This window comes from Nerophis lumbriciformis, linkage group LG17 (genome assembly GCF_033978685.3).
Source record: "Nerophis lumbriciformis linkage group LG17, RoL_Nlum_v2.1, whole genome shotgun sequence".
Lineage (NCBI taxonomy): Eukaryota > Metazoa > Chordata > Actinopteri > Syngnathiformes > Syngnathidae > Nerophis > Nerophis lumbriciformis.
In genome coordinates this window covers 40,483,858-40,494,521 of record NC_084564.2, presented here as the reverse complement: position 1 = coordinate 40,494,521, position 10,664 = coordinate 40,483,858, and positions in this window count along the sequence as shown.

Here is a 10,664-nt window from a genome sequence, read left to right as displayed (position 1 = left end):
TTAAGGGAGCATTTATAAATTATAACACTGATTTTACAAGCTAACAAAAACAATGCGCCAAATGCGAGCTAGTGCGTGCTAAAAGGCTAACTGCTAGTAGAAGCTAACAGAGGCTAGCGGTTTTTGGTCAATTTTGGTCAGTGTTTTTAGCACAGGTAGTTAACACTAACCAAACATTAAGGGAGAAGTTATAAAATATAACACTGATTTTACAAGCTAACAAAAACAATGCGCCAAATGCGAGCTAGTGTGTGCTAAAAGACTTGCTGCTAGTAGAAGCTAACAGATGCTAACGGTTTTTGGTCAAATTTGGTCAGTGTTTTTAGCACAGGTAGTTAACACAAACCAAACATTAAGGGAGCAGATAAATATAACACTGATTTTTACAAGCTAACAAAAACAATGCGCCAAATGCGAGCTAGTGCGTGCTAAAAGGCTGGCTGCTAGTAGAAGCTAACAGGGGCTAACGGTTTTTGGTCAAATTTGGTCAGTGTTTTTGGCACAGGTAGTTAACACTAACCAAACGTTAAAGGAGCAGTTATAAATTACAACACTGATTTTTACAAGCTAACAAAACCAATGCGCCAAATGCGAGCAAGTGCGTGCTAAAAGGCTGGCTGCCAGTAGTAGCTAACAGAGGCTAGCGGTTTTTGGTAAAATTTGGTCAGTGTTTTTAGCACAGGTAGTTAACACAAACCAAACATTAAGGGAGCAGTTATAAATTCTAACACTGATTTCTACAAGCTAACAAAAACAATGCGAGCTAGTGCGTGCTAAAAGGCTAGCTGCTAATAGAAGTTAACAGAGGCTAACGGTTTTTGGTCAAATTTGGTCAGTGTCTTTAGCACAGGTAGTTAACACAAACCAAACATTAAGGGAGCAGTTATAAATTATAACACTGATTTTACAAGCTAACAAAAACAATGCGCCAAATGCAAGCAAGAGCGTGCTAAAAGGCTAGCTTCAAGTAGAAGCTAACAGAGGCTAATGGTTTTTGGTAAAATTTGGTCAGTATTTTTAGCACGGGTAGTTAACACAAACCAAACATTAAGGGAGCAGTTATAAATTATAACACTGATTTTACAAGCTAACAAAAACAATGCGCCAAATGCGAGCTAGTGTGTGCTAAAAGGCTAGCTGATAATAGAAGCTAACAGAGGCTAACGGTTTTTGGTAAAAATTTGGTCAGTGTTTTTAGCACAGGTAGTTTACACAAACCAAACATTAAGGGAGCATTTATAAATTATAACACTGATTTTTATAAGCTAACAAAAAAAATGCGCCAAATGCGAGCTAGTGCGTGTTAAAAGGCTGGCTGCTAGTAGAAGCTAACAGGGGCTAACGGTTTTTGGTCAAAGTTGGTCAGTGTTTTTAGTACAGGTAGTTAACACAAACCAAACATTAAGGGAGCAGTTATAAATTACAACACTGATTTTTACAAGCTAACAAAAACAATGCGCCAAATGCGAGCAAGTGCGTGCTAAAAGGCTAGCTGCCAGTAGAAGCTAACAGGGGCTAGCGGTTTTTGGTAAAATTTGGTCAGTGTTTTTAGCACAGGTAGTTAACACAAACCACACATTAAGGGAGCAGTTATAAACTATAACACTGATTTTACAAGCTAACAAAAACAATGCGCCAAATGCGAGCTAGTGCGTGCTAAAAGGCTAGCTGCCAGTAGAAGCTAACAGGGGCTAACGGTTTTTGGTAAAATTTGGTCAGTGTTTTTAGCACAGGTAGTTAACACAAACCCAACATTAAGGGAGCATTTATAAATTATAACACTGATTTTTACAAGCTAACTAAAACAATGCACCAAATGCGAGCTAGTGCGTACTAAAAGGCTAGCTGATAGTAGAAGCTGATAGTAGAAGCTAACAGAGGCTAACTGTCTTTAGTCAAATTTGGTCAGTGTTTTTAGCACAGGTAGTTAACACATACCAAACATTAAGGGAGCAGTTATAAATTATAACACTGATTTTACAAACTAACAAAAACAATGCGAGCTAGTGCGTGCTAAAAGGCTAGCTGCCAGTAGAAGCTAACAGGGGCTAACGGTTTTTGGTAAGATTTGGTCAGTGTTTTTAGCACACGTAGTTAACACAAACCAAACATTAATAGAGCTGTTATAAATTATAACACTGATTTTACAAGCTAACAAAAACAATGCGCCAAATGCGAGCTAGTGCGTGCTAAAAGGCTAACTGCCAGTAGAAGCTAACAGGGGCTAGCGGTTTATGGTAAAATTTGGTCAGCGTTTTAAGCACAGGTCGTTAACACAAACCAAACATTAAGGGAGCTGTTATAAATTATAACACTGATTTTTACAAGCTAACTAAAACAATGCACCAAATGCGAGCTAGTGCGTGCTAAAAGACTAGCTGCCAGTATAAGCTGGGGCTAAGGGTTTTTGGTAAAAATTTAATCAGTGTTTTTAGCACAGGTAGTTAACACAAACCAAACATTAAGGGACAAGTTATAAATCATAACAATGATTTTACAAGCTAACAAAAACAATGCGCCAAATGCGAGCTAGTGTGTGCTAATAGGCTAGATGCCAGTATAAGCCAACAGGGGCTAACGGTTTTTGGTCAAATTTGGTCAGTGTTTTTAGCACAGGTAGTTAACACAAACCAAGCATTAAGGGAGCAGTTATAAAATATAACACTGATTTTACAAGCTAACAAAAACAATGCGAGCTAGTGCTTGCTAAAAGGCTAGCTGCCAGTAGAAGCTAACAGGGGCTAACAGTTTTTGGTCAAATTTGGTCAGTGTTTTTAGCACAGGTAGTTAACACAAACCAAACATAAAGGGAGCAGTTATAAACTTTAACACTGATTTTACAAGCTAACAAAAACAATGCGCCAAATGCGAGCTAGTGCGTGCTAAAAGGCTAGCTGCCAGTATAAGCTGGGGCCAACGGTTTTTCGTAAAATTTAATCAGTGTTTTTAGCACAGGTAGTTAACACAAACCAAACATTAAGGGAGCAGTTATAAATTACAACACTGATTTTTACAAGCTAACAAAAACAATGCGAGCTAGTGCGTGCTAAAAGGCTAGCTGCCAGTAGAAGCTAACAGAGGCTAACGGTTTTTGGTCAAATTTGGTCAGTGTTTTAAGCACAGGTAGTTAACACAAACCAAACATTAAGGAAGCAGTTATAAATGATAACACTGATTTTACAAGCTAACAAAAACAATGCGCCAAATGCGAGCAAGTGCGTGCTAAAAGGCTAGCTGCCAGTAGAAGCTAACAGGGGCTAACGGTTTATGGTAAAATTTGGTCAGCGTTTTAAGCACAGGTCGTTAACACAAACCAAACATTAATAGAGCTGTTATAAATTATAACACTGATTTTACAAGCTAACAAAAACAATGCGAGCTAGTGCGTGCTAAAAGGCTAGCTGCTAGTAGTAGCTAACAGAGGCTAGCGGTTTTTGGTAAAATTTGGTCAGTGTTTTTAGCACAGGTAGTTAACACAAACCAAACATTAATAGAGCTGTTATAAATTATAACACTGATTTTGCAAGCTAACAAAAACAATGCGCCAAATGCGAGCTAGTGCGTCCAGCACGTGGTGTTTGGATCTTAGTGAATCAGGACCTTAGTGTTTTCAAAACACTAATAAAGGGTAGCTAATGCAATGCTAACAGGAGGCTAAGTGAATTTTGAATAACCCACTTGTTATCTAAATGTTTCTATAAATCTCTTCCATTTTTGTCCTATTTGCTACTAAGGATAGTAAATGAAAACGTAGACTATAAGTTTAAAATGAGAGAGCAAACAAGTCCATGAACAAAGTCCAGTATAAAAGCACACTTGGTCTTGGCCGTTCCGCGTATAGCCACCCCACCCCCATCATTTATTAGACATCTGTTGTTTCCCTCCCACAGTCTAACCCTGTTGACATCTCCACGGCACGCACAGGTCTGAGGACACACGTCTCCCGAGGGTATACCAGCTCACTTTCACCGGGAGCAAAGACCAGACTGGTCTATCAGTGCCGGTGCATCTCACCCCTGCACCTCATTGTCTCCGTGTCAGGCCGACATGATAGAGGGCGACTTTTGGATGCTTGCTTGCCTTTGTTTCCTTTTGAATGGGACTGGGAATTGGGCAACAAAAAGTGGAGTCCAGATGTCCGTTGCAGAGTGGGACACAAAGAGGGCCCCCACAATGGCTCCGTCTATGCTTCAGTGGAAGTGTGGACCTTATTAAGGGGGCCACGAAGCTCAGAGAGGCATGAAATAGAGGTATCCCAAAAGGAACAGTCTTGGAGATGTCACTGGAGAGGATTGGTCTCATTTTCAACTAAAAACATTTGAAAGAGTAATCAGATACTTTTAAATAGCTTCACTTCCTTGATATGAGTTGACCGTGGGTTGCCCCTTGCATTGTGTTTTTATAAATACAACACCAGTGAAGGCGGCACGTTGTGGAAATGGTAAATAAAAACAGAATTCAATGATTTGCAAATCCTTTTCAACTTATATTCAATTGAATAGACTGCAAAGACAAGATATTTAATGTTCCAACTGGGAAACTTTTTTTTTTTGCAAATAACCATTAACTTAGAATTTAATGGCAGCAACACATTGCAAAAAAGTTGTCACAGAGGCATTTTTACCACTGTGTTACTTGGCCGGGCTCGAGTGCGACTTATATAAGTTTTTTTCCTTTTTTATTATGCATTTTCGGCAGGTGCGACTTATACTCCAGTGCGACTTATACTCCGAAAAATACGGTACTCAAAGCGCTTTGACACTATTTCCACATTCACCCATTCACACACACTGATGGCGGGTGCTGCCATGCAAGGCCCTAACCTCCACCCATCGGGAGCAAGGGTGAAGTGTCTTGCTCAAGGACACAACAGACACGACGATGTTGGTAGAAGGTGGGGATCGAACCAGGAACCCTCAGGTTGCTGGCACGGCCACTCTCCCAAATGCACTACGCTGTCCTTAAAGTCCCTAAAGTTCCTTGGGTGAATAACGTAAACTCACTACACCGGTATGTTTTAGCGCTTTGATATAGTTTGTCAATAGGTGTCCGCACGGACTACAATTGCGGACCGGCGCACATTTTCAGGACTTATGCAGAACCCAAATACAGATCAGCAGGTACCAGAAGGTAAGAAAAGTTGGTTTTGCATAATATTGCGAAACAAAACGCCAGGTGATATGTCCGCTAATAGGTGCCATTTTGCGGTCCTTATACACACACCATAGTAATACTGGTATGTTTAATGCGCCGACAATCCATCAAGCAGTCCGGTTTCATAGCTTACCGAAGTCCTACTAAAAACCTTTTGACAGATTTTTGAGCGCTGTGTGTAATGTTCTATATTCTCAAAGATGTCCTGGGCATGACGTTTAAGTGCATCCGGCAGTGGAGGCCCCTCTATGGGGTCTTGGGGCTCTAGGAGGTTAACCCTTTTACTACTGTTACCCCAGGTGGCCCTTGGCAAAGACCTAGTACCTGACTGCCCCCCAGAGGTGGGTAGAGTAGCCAGAAATTGTACTCAAGTAAGAGTACTGTTACTTTAGAGATTTATTACTCAAGTAAAAGTAAGGAGTAGTCACCCAAATATTTACTTGAGTAAAAGTAAAAAGTATGTTGTGAAAAAACTACTCAAGTACTGAGTAACTGATGAGTAACATACACACACATATCATATATATACATATATACACACAAACATATATATATATATTTATAAACACACACACACACACACACATATATATATATATATATATACATACACACATGTATATATATATATATATATATATATATATATATATATATATATATATATATACATACATTGATATATACAGTATATAATTTATATTTATTTATTTTGCCGTTTTTGTTTGCATGTTAAAGGTGTTTTAATGAATATACATGCATGTTTAACACATATAGATTCCTTTCTTTCATGAAGACAAGAATATAAGTTGGTGTATTACCTGATTCTGATGACTTGCATTGATTGGAATCAGACAGTAGTGCTGATAACGTCCACGTTTTCAAATAGAGGAGAAAAAAAGTTCCTCCTTTCTGTCTAATACCACATGAAAGTGGTTGGTTTTTGGCATCTTATTTGTCCAGCTTCCATATTCGTTTTTATACACTTTACAAGAAATACATTGGCGGCAAACTCCGTAGCTTGCTAGCTTGTTTGCGTTGGCTTTCGGAGACTCTTATTTTGGAAGCGCAGGCGCGATGGAGCGGCACTTTTATTGTGAAGACAGGAACTGTGCAGTCAGTCTTTCGGCTTTTGACGGGATGTACGGTTGAAATGGAAAAGGGTCTTTTTTCCTTCACACTTTTGATTGATTGAAACTTGTATTAGTAGATTGCACAGTACAGTACATATTCCGTACAAATGACCACTAAATGGTAACACCCGAATAAGTTTTTCAACTTGTTTAAGTCAGGTCATGTGACCGCCTGGCTCTGTTTGATTGGTCCAACGTCACCAGTGACTGCATCTGATTGGTGGAACGGAGTGAACGTCACCAGTGACTGTATTTGTTGAAACGCAGGCACTATGAAGGTCTGTCTGACAGACCAAAACAAACAAAGCGTGCATTAACAGATCGATAAAAATTAGTAGCGAGTAGCGAGCTGAATGTAGATAAAAGTAGCGGAGTAAAAGTAGCGTTTCTTCTCTATAAATATACTCAAGTAAAAGTAAAAGTATGTTGCATTAAAACTACTCTTAGAAGTACAATTTATCCCAAAAGTTACTCAAGTAGATGTAACGGAGTAAATGTAGCGCGTTACTACCCACCTCTGCTGCCCCCTAGCCAGGGATACGGTGAAGACCTCAACGGCGGAGCAGGCGGAAGACGGTAGATTTAAGAACTACCACAACGGCTGCGATGCGGAAGAAGGCTGCAGCAGAAAAGGGTCCCCAGTCGTCTTGGACTCCATGCCACTGGACCCTGACCCCGATTCTGTCAAGGATCGTGTGGTGACTGTCTGTGCACCAGTCTCCCCACGTTAAACTAAGTCACGCACAGGCATCCTCCATAAAGGGATACACCCCTACCAGGAGGATCGTCATACTCGTTCGAGTGATCGCCGATGATGATATTCTCAACGGAACATTTATGTCACAATGCAATTAAATGCAGTCCAGAGGAATCTAAGGGTGCAGATGGATTGTGAGTAAAACAGTTCTGTACTTAGGACAAAGTACTCTCATCAATGATCCAAAAATAGGACAGAACAAAAGGCAACGGTGTGGAAAAAGAGAAAACAAAATGAGCACCGTGGGGGAAAAAAAGAACAAAGATAACTAGACTACCACACAACACCAAGCTGGGTGGCACTGGGAATAGCCAAGAAGGTAAGTATCAAAAACTCGGGACGCATGAAAGTCTTCAGACGTGGAGAGTCCAGGAGTGGAATCGCAGAGTGCCATCCGGCTGTGGAGGCGCTGCTTAAAGGGGAACATTATCACAATTTCAGAAGGGTTAAAACCATTAAAAATCAGTTCCCAGTGGCTTATTTTATTTTTCGAAGTTTTTTTCAAAATTTTACCCATCACGCAATATCCCTAAAAAAAAGCTTCAAAGTGCCTGATTTTAACCATCGTTATATACACCCGTCCATTTTCCTGTGACGTCACATAGTGAAGCCAACACAAACAAACATGGCGCATAGAACAGCAAGCTATAGCGACATTAGCTCGGATTCAGACTCGGATTTCAGCGGCTTAAGCGATTCAACAGATTACGCATGTATTGAAACGGATGGTTGTAGTGTGGAGGCAGGTAGCGAAAACGAAATTGAAGAACAAACTGAAGCTATTGAGCCATATCGGTTTGAACCGTATGCAAGCGAAAACGACACGACAGCCAGCGACACGGGAGAAAGCGAGGACGAATTCGGCGATCGCCTTCTAACCAACGATTGGTATGTGTTTGTTTGGCATTAAAGGAAACTAACAACTATGAACTAGGTTTACAGCATATGAAATACATTTGGCAACAACATGCACTTTGAGAGTGCAGACAGCCCAATTTTCATCAATTAATATATTCTGTAGACATACCCTCATCCGCTCTCTTTTCCTGAAAGCTGATCTGTCCAGTTTTGGAGTTGATGTCAGCAGGCCAGGGAAGCTAGGGTCGATAGGGGGTTTAGCTCGCTCGTCTGCGGGAACAAACTGCCGCCATTGCTTGCCGTGCTACCGAGGTCCTTTGTCCCTGAATTGCTCACACACTCCGGCAGATTCAATGGGGGTCTGACGAATTCGGCGATCGCCTTCTAACCAACGATTGGTATGTGTTTGTTTGGCATTAAAGGAAACTAACAACTATGAACTAGGTTTACAGCATATGAAATACATTTGGCAACAACATGCACTTTGAGAGTGCAGACAGCCCATTTCAGGCGCGCTAAGAACATATATTTTTCCACGATTTCAGCACTCAGGTTAACCATACCTAAATAGACACAAAATACTGCATTACACAAGACTACCCGAATGTACTCGAATGATGGAAAAAAATAAATGTTTTTAAGCTAAATTATTGGTAAACACAGTTTATGTATAATAATTTACGTAAAACCGCGAGTAATGAATAAAGTTTTCATCAATTAATAAATTCTGTAGACATACCCTCATCCGCTCTCTTTTCCTGAAAGCTGATCTGTCCAGTTTTGGAGTTGATGTCAGCAGGCCAGGGAAGCTAGGGTCGATATTCTTCTCTTGATCATCTTCGGTGGCATAAGCATACTTGCCAACCCTCCCGGATTTTCCGGGAGACTCCCGAAATTCAGCGCCTCTCCCGAAAACCTCCCGGGACAAATTTTCTCCCGAAAATCTCCCGAAATTCAGGCGGAGCTGGAGGCCACGCCCCCTCCAGCTCCATGCGGACCTGAGTCCGCTTTCCCACAATATAAAGAACGTCTACAGTAAAGCAGTTCGTCTGCCGTAAACAGCAATGTTGTGACACTCTTAAACAGGACAATACTGCCATCTAGTGCATTTGATGAAAGCACTTTTGTGCGTGCCACACAGCAATGCATCATCAGAGAGGGTGTTCAGCATGGTTAGAAAGATAGTGACAGAGAATAGAACAAGGATGGACAATTCAACCCTTAACTCAACAATGAGTAGATGAGTGTTATGTGTGTGTATATGTGTAAATAAATGAACACTGAAATTCAAGTATTTATTTTATTTATATATTTATATATATATATATTTAGCTAGAATTCACTGAAAGTCAATTATTTATTTTATATATATATATATATATATATATATATATATATATATATCCATCCATCCATTTACTACCGCTTATTCCCTTCGGGGTCGCGGAGATATATATATATATACATATATATATTAGAGATGCGCGGATAGGCAATTATTTCATCCGCAACCGCATCAGAAAGTCGTCAACCATCCGCAATCCACCCGATCTAACATTTGATCATAACCGTACCCGCCCGTTGTTATATATCTAATATAGACGATGCAAGGCATTAGTGAGGTTATAAAGCTTTTGCCTGTTAAAGAAAGGAGACTGATCCAATGCAGCACAGACATTCGCGTGCCACGCTGTCACGACCCAGACACACACCAGTGCGCAATCATATGGGAGCCGCGCTGAGCGCACCTCCAAGCGCGTCTCGCTGCCGGCGACGGCCGGGTATATGGGCCCGACGCTCCAGCGCCATCCATTTTCAGGGCTAGTTGATTCGGCAGGTGAGTTGTTACACACTCCTTAGCGGGTTCCAACTTCCATGGCCACCGTCCTAGCTGCTGTCTATATCAACCAGGGTGAGCCCCACCCCTTTCGTGAGCGCACTGCGCGCGGAGTGACCCCTGTTACGCGCCCCCGGCAACAGGGGTGGCGGGCAGGTAAGCTGCGCGGGCGGAGCGCGCGGAGTGACCCCTGTTACGAGCCCCCGGCCACGGGGGTGGCGGGCAGGTAAGCTGCTTACCTGCTGCGCGTGACGCCGGCCGCGGCGAAGGCGGACGAGGCGGGGTGTCGGTGCGGTGGGCGCGGTGGTGACCCTGGACGTGCGTCGGGCCCTTCTCGCGGATCGCCTCAGCTACGGCTCCCGGTGGGGCCCTCTCGGGGGAAGGGGCCTCGGTCCCGGACCCCGGCGAGGCGTCTCTTCTCCGCTCAGTAAAAGTGTCCATCTCTTTTTCTTTTTTTTCTTCTGTTGTGGCATATGCTGCAGGTGCCTGCTCGTTTTTCGTATGTGGGTAACAACATTTAACATTTAATGTATATATATTTCCCAATTGGTTTAACTGCCACCCGCCTGAATCTATTTAAAATCTAATTTTTTAAAATTTCAACCACCCGACCCGACCCGACCCGCGGATAAAATCTAATTTTTTTTTATTTCATCCGCCCGATCCGCGGATAATCCGCGGACTCCGCGGTTGTGCCCGCAAACCGCGCATCTCTAATATATATATATATATATATATATATATATATGAAATACTTGACTTGGTGAAATCTAGCTGTAAATATACTCCTCCCCTCTTAACCACGCCCCCCCCCCCAACCACGCCCACAAGGGGGAACCAGGATCTCCAGGGGGAACAAGACCCAGGTCTACTGCACCAACAAAGGAAAACTGAACATACAAACCACAAGGTGGCAGCAGGCAGT